At 51.9% G+C, this 14,845-nt stretch overlaps 1 protein-coding gene and 2 non-coding genes across 3 annotated transcripts in view; all 3 read left to right on the top strand.

The window, feature by feature from the left end:
• The window catches only part of LOC109277780 (transmembrane protein 132B), a 366,439-nt gene that overhangs the window by 22,934 nt on the left and 328,660 nt on the right, over positions 1-14,845 (top strand).
• Positions 435-520, top strand: TRNAQ-UUG (transfer RNA glutamine (anticodon UUG)). The gene has a single exon. It is a non-coding gene; the product is annotated as a tRNA-Gln (tRNA).
• TRNAR-CCG (transfer RNA arginine (anticodon CCG)) lies at positions 10,111-10,195 on the top strand. The gene has a single exon. It is a non-coding gene; the product is annotated as a tRNA-Arg (tRNA).

The following is a 14,845-nucleotide window of genomic DNA, read 5'->3' as shown; positions in this document are numbered from 1 at the left end:
GCGGGGCTCGAACTCACGGACCGCGAGATCGTGACCTGAGCCAAAGTCGGATGTTCAACAGACTGAGCCACCCAGGTGCCCCCATGTATATTGAATTATAAGTTTCAGCTTATATTTGCAGCCACAGTTGCACGTGGCTACTAGCTGAAGTGTTGGACAGGGGCGATCAAGATACGTGAATCTGCATCTCCCATGTACCAGCTGAGCCAATGCCCTCATTGAACAGTTGGGGAAACTGAGGTATGTGCATTGTGCAGACCCAGGACTGGAACTCCTTGATGGCTCACCTGGGATGTCCAGTGTAACCAACATCAGCGAGGGAGCAAATGGGCCGAGGTGACGTTAGATGTAGCCAGAGAGATGGACAGGGCTCGGGTTATGCAGGGCCTCGCAGACCGAGGGAAGGAATTTGGATTAAAACAAACCTACGGGGCGCCTGGGTGGCTCAGTCGGTTGAGCGTCTGACTTTGGCTCAGGTCGTGATCTCGCGGTTTCGTGGGTTCGAGTCCCGCGTCGGGCTCTGCGCTGGCAGTGTGGAGCCTGCTTGGGATTCTCTCTCTTCTCCCTCTCTCTCTCTCTCTCTCTCTCTCTGCCCCTCCCCCACTTGTGCGCTCTCTCAAAATTAAATAAACTTAAAAAAAAATTAACGGAGGTGAGATTCACATACAGATGAACCATTTTAACAAGTCAGTGGCATTTCGCACATTCAGTGCTGTGCAACCACAGCCCTGTTGAATGGCAGAACATTTTCATCCCCCAAAGGAGACCCCATACCCATTATGCACCACCCCCCCCCCCCCCCGCCCATTCCCTGGCCACCGCTAGTTTACTTTCTGCCTGTGGGTTGCCCATTCTGGACATTTCCCATAATGCAATTATACCCTTCGTGGCCTTCTGTGTCTGGCTTTCACCCCGCATGGTGTTTTGAGGTTCGCCCATGTTGTAGCAGGCGTCCGTGGCTCTTTCCTTTTTCATGGCTGAATTGTATTCCATGGCAGGCATCAGGACTTTGGATCTTACCTAAGAGCAGTGGGGAGCCGTGCAGGGTCTCCTTTCTGAGCGTCGCTGGAAGGAAGGCCCCCTTCCGCAGCCCAGTGGTAAACAGGGTCTCCTCCTCTGGCTGCCACAAAGCTGGTTTTCGGCTTCGTGTGGGGGTTCAGGGCGCGGGCTGCCCCACCTCCCGCACCAGGTACTCGATGCCCCTGCCTGCCATCACCGTGAGCACCCTCCGAATTAATTTGGTCTCTGGGGGGAGGATCCCCGTCCGGGCTGCAGCGTCTCTGTCTGACTCAGTGCCAGGCTGGCTCGCTCAGGGCAGCGGCCATCTCTCAGCAGGGTCCGGGCTTGGGGACTGCTTGTCTCCAGGGGAGGGGGTTGGCCCAGTGGCCAGCTGGGCTGTGTTGTCCCAGCCTGGACAGCAGGTGCCAGCCAGGCAGAAGAGCAGCCTGGTCACTGGGACAGTGCTGCCCAGGGTATGGGAGGCTGTCCTGTTTCTGTCCCTTGTCACCTATGCTGTGGGTGGCCCCGGGAGGGGCATTTACTTGGTTTGCTGTGCTGTGCTCCAGGGTCTGACCGCAGGGCCAGGAGCAAGGACGGCCGTCTCCTCTGGGGCCCCTCTCGTAGCCCGCTCCTCCCGGCCACCACTGCTCTGGACACGCCCGGGAGCGTGGAGACACTCGTCCCTTGTTTCTCAAGCCCTGTCGGTCATTGGCCTGAACCATTTGGCAGAGCTGAGTCCCAGTGACTCAGACAGGCTTCTGTTTTGTGGCAGCTCTTTGTTCCACGGGTTTTCTTTCCTCTTTTATGCTATGGGATACAACGGCTATTGATTTTACTTAAGAAAATGTAATGATACACGTTGTACATATATATTCTCTCCTAGTAGAAAATTGAAACGTTCCCCTGTACTGAATTCTCCTCTCCTTCCCTGGAGCGAACTACCCCTAGAACTGTTGTGAGGGTCTTTCCAGACTTCTTTCTGTGGATTTAATCTGTACCTGCTCACTTGCTTGAACACCCATTTTTTTCATTCAACACGTAGTAATTTATTGAGTGTCTCCTGTCCATGTCAGGCACCGTTCTAGGCTCTGGGGACATATCAGTGAATGAGGTAGACAGAAATCTTGGCTCTCTTGCGGGGTAGAGATTCTCATGGAGGAAGCGAGTGCTATGAGGGAAGATTACCCAGGGAGGGTGTTGGGAATTCTGGGTCGGGGAGCTGACTTTGTACGGAGGGTGGTCATGGTCAGAGGAGAGCTGGCTGAGAAGACAGCGCTTGAGCAGAGATCCCAGGAGCAAATCTCGAGGCTTTCTAGGGGGAGGGGTGCTCTAGGCTGTGGGAGCAGCAAGTGCAAAGGCCCTGGGGTGGGAACAGGGGTGTGTTAATGGAACAGCAGAGAAGCTGGTGTGGCCTGAGGAGGACACACTAGGGCCGAGGAGACCCTGTTGGTGATGAGGGCAGATCACAAAGGGCTCAGTGGGTCGCTGCAGCGCTTTTGGCTTTTACCGTGAGTGGAATGACCACCGGAGGGGTTGAGCAGCGAGTGGTCTGGACCGATTCCCATTCTAAAAGGTTCCTTTCCCATGGTGTCGAAGACAGAGCAGTGCCTGGTGGGGTAGGATGGGGGGTCAGGGTGGAGACCAGAGAGGAGGCCAGGCCAGTGCTGGGGACTTGGATCTGGGGCGGTGCAGGTGGGGAGGAGGGAGGGGCCAGAATTTTGGGCTGAGCTCTTAGAAGGGCTGATTTGCACCAACCCTTCCGGGGTGGCCCAAGAACAGGTGCAAGGGCATGTTTGACTTGCGACGCTTGCTTTCAGTGGGGATCTCAAGTGCCCGGCTGGATTTCTGGGTCTTTGTTGGGAATTTCAAATGCCTCCTGCTCCAAATATTCGTCCCCCAATCAGCTGTCCACCGTGTTCCTGTCCCCTGCCCCTTCCCCAAAGACAGCCTCAAACTCCCCAGACTTCCCTGAGCTCAGCACTCCGTGTGCCCGTCCCAGCCCCCGGGAGTGCACCTGTTCCCTGAAGACCTGTTCCCTGAAGTTCCTCTTGTCTGGGTTTCCGAGCTGCCTCCAGTGCACAGCCCGTTGGTCCAGCGGCCTGGAGGCTGAGTCCTGCTGGGAGAACTCTGAGGAACAGGATGGGAAACCAGGGGATCCAAAAAATAGGAGGGCAGCATGCACATCACCCTCCGCCCTCCCTTGAAACTGCCCCGCACCATCCACCTTCTGAGCGCTCGGCCTGGCTTCCTCTGTCTCCAAATATGAACCAACGTCTTGTTTTCCTGGCTTCTAGCTGGCGGGGGTGCGTGAGGGATGGCCCCTCTCTTTCCTGTGCCGGCTGCCGTCCCCCTTTAGGTCACCATCGTCTCTGGGAATCTGAGCGAGCTGGGTTCCCCTGCAAAGCGAGCCCCGGGGGTGGGGGCGCCGCGGTGAAATGCGGCCGCTTCCTTCATTCACGGCCCGTAACGACGCACAGAGGAACGCGCGAATCACTCGCTCGTTTCAACAGGAGAGCGGATTCACGGGTTTGGTGCTCCCTCTTTCCTCTCAGGGGAAGCCCCTCCCCAAGCCGCTCTTCCTCCACTGTTGTTCTTAAAATCGAGGTGAAATTCACGTCGCGTAAGATTAACCATTTCAAAGTATACATACAATCTAGTGTTTCCCAGGACACGCACAGTGGCGTGCAACCACAGCTTCTGTCTAGTTCCAGAACGTTTTCCCGGTTCCCGCCCCCTGCCCCCCCCGCTGTCTCCTCTTTGCCTCTATTCTGGACTTTTCCTATAAAGAGAATCGTACGCTGTGTAACCCTTCGTGTCTGGCCTCTTTCACTGACACAACGTCCCCGAGGCACATCCACGTTGTAGCAGGTGCCAAGGTGGGTCCTGCTGGGCTAGGGTCGAGGTGTGGGCCGCTCTGTGTTCCTTCCGGAGGCGCCGGGGGGTCCTCTGGGGGAGCTTCCTCGTCTCCTCTGCCCTGCGCTGGAGCCCGCGTTCCGTGGCCGGGGGCTCTCCCCTCCACCTTCAGAGGCAGCCCCTTCCGACCTCTGCTTCTGTCCTTGCCTCTCCATTCTCTGGCTGACCTCCTGCCTCCCTCTTACAGGGACCCCTGTGATCACACGGCCACCCTGATAATCTGGGACAGTCTCCCCACCTCAGGATCCCCTTTCCCTCCATGAGGTCACGTTCCCCGGTCCCAGGGAGGAGGGGTGGACGTCGTTGCGGGAGGCGATCACTCTGCACGCCGCAGCCCCCCTCGTCCACTTCTTACAGACCTCTCTGACCTCTGACCCTGGGCTTCCCTGGAAGCCTGATGCCACCTGCCTGCCCCGTTAGTCGACTTGGGCCGCCTTAACAAAACACCACGCAGGGTGGTTTAAGCCGCAGACGTTCCCTTCTGGAAGCCGGGTGTTAGAGATCAAGATCTGGTTTCCGGTGAGGACTCTCTCTGGCCTGCGGGCGGACACTTGCCCTCCATCCCTCGTACGGGGAGAGAGAGCGAGACACAGAAAGAGCTGCAGTGTATCCTCTTAACAAGGACACGCGTCCTGTTCGCTCGCATCCCACCCTTTCAGCGTCATCCCCCCTAATCAGCGGCGTAAAAGCTGCCGTCGCCAAATGCTTAACACTGGGGCTGGGGCTCCCCCATATGGATTCTGGGGACACAGAAGTCAGCTCTTAACACCCCCCACCCCCCGGCTTCCTTCTCTAGCCCTCAGTCTCGAAGGCCTCTTTGTGTCTTTGCCGAGAAAACGAGAGCTGAGATCCTTTCCTCCGTCCTGCGTCGCCCCTGAAATTACTCTATTATCGCAGCCGGATTCTCTCTGCTCTGTGAGTGTGGGCAAATTGACAGGATGTTAAAGGATGTTCCAGAAAAGGTCACCGATAACACGCCTTTCTTTGCTTAGTTCCCGAGAAAAGGAGCCGGTGACTCCTTCCCTGGACGGGAATGAAGGGTGCGGCCCGGGGACCGCACAGGTGTCTGCACAGGAGGGGCCCGGCTGGGCCACCCCCGGCCCGGAGCCCACGGGAGCCATCGCCTGCCCACCCTCCCTGCCCCATCACCCACACGGGCCTGCCTCGGCGCCGTGGCCGCTGGCTGTGGTCCTGCCGTGGCCGCTGGCTGTGGTCCTGGCGTTTCACAAGCTGGAGCCATCGGGCCCCTGAGCCGCCATGCGGATGCCTTCCCCGTGCGCTTCAGTTTGTAATTAAAACATGACTCGCCATTCTGATTAGATTGAGTGGTGAACTTCATCTGGAAGAGTTTTTCATCTGCATTGTGTAATTAGCAACATATGATGCTTGTATTAGCGCAATTAAAAGTTATGGTGATTAATACGGGTATCAGAGCAGAACCATAAATCAACAGATTCTGGGCACTTGGAGTTCACGGGCTGGAAGGCAGGCTGCCAGCTGTGGCCCTGCCCGGCGCTGTCTGACTTCTGTGCATCCTGGCAGGGCCGCGGGGATGGAGAGGAGAGCCCAGCCTGGGGGTCGGGTACCCGACCGGGTTACTCGCTGACATCTCTGAACCTCAGTTTCCCTGTCCTGAAAGTCGGGGTATCAGCACTTGCCTCTCGGATGGTTCTGAGATTCAGTGCTTGGGATATATTTTACATGTAGTTGATCTCTTTCCCCTACAGACTCTCCATTCCCTTCCCTTAATTCCAAAGTGGGCTGAAGGGGTGCCTGGATGGCTCAATCGAGCGTCCGACTCGTGATTTTGGCTCAGGACATGATCCCAGGGTAGTGGGATCGAGCCCCACGTCAGGCTCTGAGCTCAGTGAATACCCTGCGTGAAGTTCCCTCTCTCTCTCTCTCTCTCTCTCTCTCTCTCCCTCTCTCCCTCTGCTCCCCTCCCTGAGGCTCTCTCTCTCTAATTAAAAAACAAACAAAAAACCCAAAATGCACTAAAAGTTATTATCTATTATAACTAACCCCATACATACCTTTGACCCAGGATCCCACCCTGAGATATTTATCATTTAAATACATTTTCCATGTATGCAAAATGTGCCAGTGTAGTCATTGTTCCTACCAGGAGAGATTTGGGATAGGTCTAAGCTGATTACATAAATTATGATGTATTCAAGTAAGGAAATATTTTGCAGCTGGTAAAAAAAAAAACAAAAAAAAACAAAAGAGGCACATCTATTTATAGTGATAAAGCCCTAAGGGTGAGCTGGTAGGTGGATAAAGAAATGGAGAACAAGGGGTGTGTGGACAAAAGGAGAAAACATCTGTCTGTTTGCAGATGTGCGGTCAGGGGTTCCTGTGACCCTGGCAGGTCCTCTTGGCTGGGGGACAGGATGGGGGCGGTCATTTGTGCCTTTCTCGTTTTGTGCCACACGCGTTTATTATTTATTTAAATAGTTTAACTTAAAAATATTTTATTGTTTAGGGGCATCTGGGTGACTCAGTCGGTGAAGGGTCCGACTCTTGATTTTGGCTCAGGTCATGATCTCACGGTTTGTGAGTTGGAGCCCCGCACCAGGCTCTGCGTGGACGGTGTGGTGCCTGCTTGGGATTCTCTCTCTCTCTCTCTCTCTCTCTCTCTCTCTCTCTCTCTCTCCCCCTTCTCTATCTCTGCCCCTACCCCGCTTGTGGTTGCTCTCTCTCTCAAAATAAATAAACTTAAAAAAAAGTTTTATTTTTTAATTAATGAGCTTAGAGAGAGGGAGAGATTGAGGAGGATGAGGGGCAGAGGGAGGGAGAGAGAGAATTAAAAAAAAATTTTTTTTTTTAATGTTTACTTTTTGGAGAGAGACAGAGACAGAGCGTGAGCAGGGGAGGGGCAGAGAGAGAGGGAGACACAGAATCCAAAGCAGGCTCCAGGCTCTGAGCCGTCCGCACAGAGCCTGACGTGGGGCTCGAACCCACAAACTGCAAGATCATGACCTGAGCCGAAGTCAGACACTTAACTGACTGAGCCCCCCAGGCGCCTCAGGAGAGGGAGCATCTTAAGCAGTTTCCATACTCACTGCAGAGCCTGATGTGGGGCTCGATCCCACAGCCCTGGGATCATGACCTGGGCTGAAATCAAGAGTTGGACGCTCAACCGACTGAGCCACTGAGACTCCCTTCAAAATCTTTTAAAAGAACAATAAAAAAGGCAGCCGCCCCACCCACCTTACCCACCCTTAAAAAAGGGAAAAAAGAGCCTGGTGTCGCACTTTGTATAAATTCTTTCTCATGTAGACCTTGTGACTGAGAGCTTCCAGAGTGATTTTTCTCTGCTGGGCTGTCGTAGCATTTTGTAGCTGGCTTCTGGATTTCTAGTGCAGAAATGAAGTCTAGAAATCTCAAGCACCCACGCCATGGCGTTCTGGGGCGGGAGAGAAGGAGCCCTCGCCCTGACCGTGTCCCTCCTGGTCGGCCGTGCCCTGGATTTGGGCAGAGACTGAGACCGTGATTATCGAAAGGTCATCCTGAGCTTTTGCCATCAGCCTGTGCAGCTGGGTCCCTGAGGACCAGGGCGACGCTCTACAGAGCTTTTTTTTTTTAAATTAGAATTACTCAGCATTTCCACGTGTAGGTTTATACCGAAGAGAATTGCAAACAGTTGCTTAAAGAGAACCCTGTCTGTGGATAGCCACAGTGGCACCACTCGCAACGCCCAAAGTTGGAAACGACCCAGGTATCCATCAGCCGATGGATAGATAAACAAATCGCGGTCTGTCCACACAAAGCAATATTACTGAGCCTTAAGAAGAATGAAGTAGACGCACGTTATGCCACGGATGAGCCTCAGAAACATATCACCGAGTGAAAGAAGCCAGAGCCGAAAGGCCACATACTGTAGAATTTCATTTATATGAAACGTCCACAACAGGCAAATCTCTCGAGACAGAACCTAGATCGGGGCGGGGGGCAGGGGGGTGCCAGGGGCTGGGGGGGGGGGCAGCCACGTGGGGAGTGACAGCGAATGGGCGTGAGGTTTACTTTCGGGCTGATGAAAATGCCCTGGTGATTCCAGGACACTGAATGCGCGAAATGACACTGAAACGTTCACTTTAAAATGCTTAACTGTATGTAATGTGCATTTCACCTCAATTAAAAAAAACCGAAAGCCATCTGTAGCGAGAGGCCCTGACCCTTTTGATTATTCGGTCATTGTTCAAGAGATCAATATTTGGCATGTTGTGATAAATTGAACTGTAAAAAAAAATTTTTTTTAATGTTTACTTATTTTTGAGAGAGAGAGAGAGAGAGAGAGAGAGAGCATGAGCAGGAGAGGGGCGGAGAGAGAGGGAGACACAGAATCCGACGCAGCTCCAGGCTCCGAGCTGTCAGCACAGAGCCCGATGCGGGGCTCGAACTCACAGACTCTGAGATCATGACCTGAGCCGAAGTCGGACACTCAACTGACTGAGCCACCCTGGCACCCCCCACCTTTTTTTTTTTAAATACGTGTCGTGAATGGTGAGGTTTCCAGCAACGTCCCAGGGACTTGTAGCACCGATGTGAAACGCGTCCTCAGAGTTGGGACAAATGTCCTGGATGGCCTTGGCAGCACGTTGCAGTCTTTGCTCCGTCGTATGTGGTCGAGGGTGTTTGTCACTCCTGTTTCCCCGTAGCGTTTATGCCCATCCAAGCAGCTACTAATGCATGTTTTTATTTACTTTTCTTCTAGGAAAAGCAGTAGGCTTTACGTGTTGTCCTTGGCGTGCTTAGCCATACGTCTTGGCAGATGGCGGTGTTTTGCATCAAGGTTTGGGAAGCGGCCTCCTTCCTTCCTCAGGTCACCTGTTAGGGACGGAGGCCGTTCTTTGCGCTAGACCAGGTCGGTGTGGGCACCAGGGGTGACCCAGCCTCACCGCCTGGAGGTACGGAAAGAAGTCTGTGGGATTTTGTTTGGCAGTGAACCTTTCCCACGCACCCAAGATGATGCTGTTTCATGGAGGCCCAGCCGCTGCTTAGACAAGTGCAGAGCAAATCCCTGTGCGTTCAGTATCGATTCGGTCTGGGCGTCCTGCCAGTCTTGGAGAAGGCCACGATGGGGACGCAGACTCTTCAGTCCCGGCACCTCCGAGAGGTCTAGGAGTCAAAGCTGCCCAGGCTCGTGTTTTCTGACAGTGGGCGGGGGCACCACTGGGCTCCCGGCTTTGATGTTTTCTTGGTTGACTGGTCGATCAGCAGGTTCTGGAAGCTGCAGCAGTCTCCTAGTGGGTCTCCATGCCTTTTCCCTTGTCCTCCTGTGTCTGTTTTTCAGGATGTAGCCAGAGTGAGCCTTTTAAGATATTAAACCTGCTCCTGTCCCTCCTCGGCTGTAGGCCCTCCCATGGCTCCCGGCTCATTCAGATCATTCAGAGTAAAAATCCCCTTACCTGGTCCCCCTGGCCTCCTTCCTGGCCCTGAGAGGCCGAGCGCACACCTACCACAAGGCCTTTGCACGTGCTGTTCCATATGTCTGGAATGCTCTTCCCTGAGGTTTGTATGGCTCACTTCCTCAAGGCAACATGATTGTCACCATCTGTCGTCACACCAGAGGGCGTTTCTGGCCATCCTGCCTGTCATAGCACCCAACACCCTTTCTGCCTTTGTCCCTGCTTTGTTTTTTCTCATAGCATCGACGGCCACCTCACGTAGGGATATAATTATCCGCTTATCTGTGTTTTGCCCTGGAATATTAGCTTCAGGAAGAGCAGTGGTCTCCTTTGTCTGATTCATGGATGTGTCCCCAGGGCCTGGTACGCTGCCTGGCACAGAGGAAGTGCTCGCTAAATACCAGTTGGGTGAATGTTTAATGAGCACTTACTCTGTTCTGTACTTGGCACGTAGGGATTCAGGGAGAATAAGGCATGTTCCTTCCCTTCAAGAAGCACCAGATCTACTCGGAGAGACGAATGAGGTCATTTTGTCCATTAGGTTTTCCAGGTATAGTGTTTAGGGCCCATGAGTGTATCTGAGATTATACCTCAGTAAAGGTGAAAAAAAATCTTGCCAAGTGCGTATTCAAATGTACCCTTGGTAGACGCGTTGTCCTTGTAATCCATGCTCCTTCATTTTAATGAATCGGTGGACATCAAGGTTCTTTCCAACTTTCTGCTGTCCTGCATGCAGAGCTGGAAATAACTGCCTGGAGATAAATTAGAAATAAAGAGCAAAAGGGGCGCCCGGGTGGCTCAGTCGGTTGAGCGTCCGACTCCGGCTCGGCTCGTGATCTCACGGTTTGTGGGTTCGAGCCCCGCGTCGGGCTCTGTGCTGACGGCTCGGAGCCTGGAGCCTGCTTCACCATCTGTCTCTCCCTCTCTCTGCCCCTCCCCCACTCATACTGTTTCTCTCTCTCTCTCTCAAATATAAATAAACGTTAACAAAAATTAAAGTTAAAAAAATAAAGAGAAAAAGAAAAGTTTGAGATCTGAGAAAGTTATTAGTTTCCAAACAGTGAAAGAAAGCGGTACTCCCGAGACTAGTGTTCAGGAAACCGCACAATAAAATATAATGTTGACCAGCCAACCTCAATTTGCCTTAACTCTCTTATAAAATAATTCGATGTCATGTGAATGGTGGGAGCGTTTCTGTATGTTTGGTAGCGTGGAAGCCTGTAAAAGGAAGATTGCCCGGGACCTGGGAAGCTCCTAACACTGATGTGGACAAGACTGGATTGCCGGAAACAAGGCGATTCCACAGGAGGGGGAACAGTAGCGATTCAGAGGAGAAGGGAGAGCCGTGGGCAATTCTGGGAAGACTTCCCGGAGGAGGTGTGACTTGATTTGGGCCACGAAAGTCTGGTAGAATTTGGAAACTTGCGGTGGGAGGGGAGACTGGAAGGAAGGCTCGGTTTCCTGACTATGGTGCAATCCAGGGAGGTTGGGAACATGGGGCCCTCCCTGAGAGCTCACTGAGTCCACCAAGGGCTGTGGCTCGGGCTTACGGGGCGACGCGGTCTTTTGAGGTGAGTAAACAGCCTTGAGGTGGACCCCCCTAACACCTTCCGAACTCTGAACATCCGTGTAAGAAAAACCGGACTGTTGCCAAAGCCTCGCTGTTATTCTGTAACCGGGCACCTGCTCTTTCGGGCAGAGGGGGAGGAAGCCACACCACACAGCCTCTGCCGGGATGGGGGTGAAGGGGGCGCTGGTGTTTGTGATTCTGAGGGGGAATGTGCTTCTCTCATTCCGAGCTGCTTCTCGTTGCTTACGTATCCCGCTTTCCTCCATCGTGGACTCGGCGGTGCACACGAGTAAGATGAAAACAACTGGGGGGAAAGGAAAACGAGGGACGGTTGCATAGTTAGTGTAATGGTGGGGTGGGGTCGTGTTAGGAACGTATTCCAAGGGACTGACTGTAAATCTGGCCCCGGGCATCCTGGCAGCCAGAGCAAGTAAGGAAAGTGTCACAGCAACCAGGCTTTCCATAGATGGCGAGCCAGTAGAGCAGCTTGGGGGTCCCTTGACATGGGAATATTCGTTATCGAATTCCTGCTGTTATGTGGCCGTCTGGAAATTCAGAATTGTCGCAACATGAAGTGCTCTCCAACGAACTGACCATCTGTACATTTGGTTCCCACCCCACCGTCCTTGTAGGAGTGTTTCTCAGCCTCGGTGCTGCGGACGTCGCGAGCTGGATAATTCTTTGTTGGGGGGTCCGCTCTTTGCACCGCAAGATGTTCGCGGCATCCGGGGACTCTGTCTTCCAGAGGCCAGCCGTGATCTCGCGCTGCCCCGACCCCCCAAGCTGTGACAGCTAAAAATGTCTCCAGGCGTTGACCAGGGTTTCCTGGGGGGGGCAAAATTAGTCCCCATTTGCGAACCACAGTGAGAGGTAATGTCTATCCCTGTCCATCCCATTTTATTGATATTTTTGAAAGACCGGGCAGGAACCGTGGATTCAATAAATTATAACGAACTGTAACTTCAGTGCAGATCATAAAGCGAAATCGCGGGTCTTGCAAGAAACGTAGGGTTTCGGGAAGTCAATGAAAGTGATGTTGGCAACCTGCCGGACCCGCGGCAAGACCATTGACCGAGGACGGCCTCTCAAGAGTTAGAGCAGTTGGCACTTGAGGAAAAGGAAATCGACCACACTGCTAATTTAATGGATGCCTCAAAATAGAATGATTTGAATATCAAAGGATTAGCAGATGACCTTGGCGAAATCAATGATGCCCTGATATATTTTAGCAAAAACTGTGCATCTTTATGGTCATGTTCCTGAAGTCAGACGAGGAGGGAAGGACATTGCTTCCTGTTCCTAATGATTTTGTTGGATGAATTACATGGTTACTCTCAACATTTTATTCGCCTTTCATCTAAGGATTGGGATACAGTCGCGGCTCTAATTTGCGTTCTGTGAACGGTAAGCAAGTCTTATTTGCAAAATTTTTATTTTACTTTTCTAGATCAAGTCCTCGTTGTGCCTTTATTAAAAAAAATTTTTTTTTTGGTGGTAAAATTCACATAACCTAAAATTCACCATTTAAATCATTTTAAAGCATACAGTTCAGTGGCATTTAGATTTACCCTGTCGTGCAACGTCACCTCTATCAATGGTCACCAAAACATTCTCATCACCCCCAAAATAACACCATACCCATATTTCCCCTTCCCTCCAGCCCCAGGCAACCACTACTCTCTAGACTTTCTGTCTTTCTAGATTCGCCTGTTTCATATTTCATACGGCAGAGATCATACGCTACGTAGTCTTTTGTGACAAGCTTCCTTCACTGAGTGTGTTTGCAAGTTGATTCATGTTATAACGTGGGTCAGAGCTTCATTCCTTTCTGTGGCTGAATAATATCCCATTCTATGGACGGACCATAGCCTTATTTATTCATTCATCCGTTGACAGACCTTTGAGTTGTTTCTACCTTTTCGGCCATTGTGGTCAATGTTGCCAGGAACATTTGTGCACAATGTTTTGTTTTGTGTAAACACTTGTTTTCACTTCCCTTGGGCATATCCCTAGGAGAAGAGTTGCTGGGTCATATAGTAACTCTTTGTGAATCATGTGCTATGTTAACTGCGTGTTTATTATAATGGGGTGAGGCTACAATAATTCTAAGTCATGCCTTTAAAAAGTTTTTTCCCCCATTTTATTTATTTGAGAGAGAGAGAGTGTGTGAGAGGGGAGAGGGCCAGAGGGAGAGAAAATCCCAAGCAGGCTCAGCGTGGAGCCTGATGTGAGGCTTGATCCCACAATCCTGGGATCATGACGGGAGCTGAAATCAGGAGTCGGACACTCAACCGACTGAGCCCCCCAGGCGCCCCTACGTGTTGCCTTTTTAAAACTGTGGTCGGGGCGCCTGGGGGGCTCAGTCGGTTGAGCGTCTGACTTCGGCTCAGGCCATGATCTCACGGTTCGTGGGTTTGAGCCCCACGTCGGGCTCTGTGCTGACAGCTCAGAGCCTGGAGCCTGCTTCGGATTCTGTGTCTCCCTCTCCCTCTGCCCCCATCCCCACCCCTGCTCATGCCTGTGTCTGTCAGCCTCTGTCTCTCTCAAAAATAAATATATAATAAAAAATTTTAATATGCCAAATGTATAAAAGAGGTATTTACCAGAAGGTAGGTTTTTCCTCCAATCCTTGACTCCTACTTCCCCCATGCCTTCTGGCTGTGCTATGCCTTTTTTATATTTTGGATTTCTTTCTTTTTAAAAAAGGAATTTTTCAAAAATCTGTATTTGTTTTTGAGAGACTGAGAGACAGAGCATGAGTGGGGGAGGGGCACAGAGGGAGGGAGACACAGAATCCGAAGCAGGCTCCAGGCTCTGAGCTGTCAGCCCAGAGCCCGACGCGGGGCTCGAACTCACGAAACGTGAGATCGTGACTCGAGCCGAAGTTGGGTGCTTAACCGACTGAGCCACCCAGGCGCCCCTATATTTTGGATTTCTATCACGTTTCCGGAAGAACTTACTCTATTAGGGTGGGCTTAGGCCAGTAGAACTTGATCTCTTTCCTGTGTGAGGGTTCAGCCGGGTACGAAGCCGGCCTTCCATGTGGTGATTACAATCTATGGCTCATTTACCACCCTCAGTCTCTGCAACGGGGAAAAGAGAGCACGAGAGCATCACAGGGAGTTTTTTAAGGGGCAAGCCCTGGCGGGAACTCACCTCTCTTCTACTGGTATATTATTAGCTGGAATTCAGTCACGTGGCCACTCCTAGCTGCAAGGGAGGCTGGGAAATGTAGTCCAGCTGTGGACCCAGCACAAAGGACCAACGCATCAGGGAACAGCTAGCTTATCTATGGCAAAATTACAGTAGCACTATGCACTTTTTTCTCAGGCGATGCCTACAAAGACTGGGCTCCCCTGGTTTTACACCAGACTCAGGGTTAGTGTGGCCAAATCCCCATCTCAGGGGAGAAAATGCACACAGGGTCTGGGTTTTCCAGTACAATATAGATTTTGTTTTTATTATTTATTTTATTTTATTTCTTAAAAAAAAAATTTAATGCTTATTTATTTTTGACAGAGAGAGAGAGAGAGAGAGAGAGAGAGAGAGAGAGACAGAGCATGAGCAGGGAAGGGGCAGAGAGAGAGGGAGACACAGACTCTGAATCAGGCTCCAGGCTCTGAGCTGTCAGCACAGAGCCCGACGCGGGGCTCGAACTCACAGACCGTGAGATCATGACCTGAGCCACAGTCGGATGCTCAACTGACTGAGCCACCCAGGTGTCCCTAGATTTTGTTTTTAAGTGATCTCTACATCCAGTGTGGGGCTTGAACTCACAACCCCAAGATCAAGAGTTGCATACTCTACCGATTGAGCCAGCCAGGCACCCCTCCAGTACAATATTTCTGCTCTTAGCTTGCTGTCAGTCCCAAAATCCCACTTTACCCTGTGATGGACATTTGGGCTATTTCTAGTCTTTGTCTTATGGGAAAAAATGTAGCAGTGTGAGAGT

The sequence above is a fragment of the Panthera pardus genome, unplaced genomic scaffold (genome assembly GCF_024362965.1).
Source record: "Panthera pardus isolate Hobbes unplaced genomic scaffold, ASM2436296v1 HiC_scaffold_14, whole genome shotgun sequence".
NCBI lineage: Eukaryota > Metazoa > Chordata > Mammalia > Carnivora > Felidae > Panthera > Panthera pardus.
This window is presented reverse-complemented; position numbering and strand designations above follow the sequence as displayed.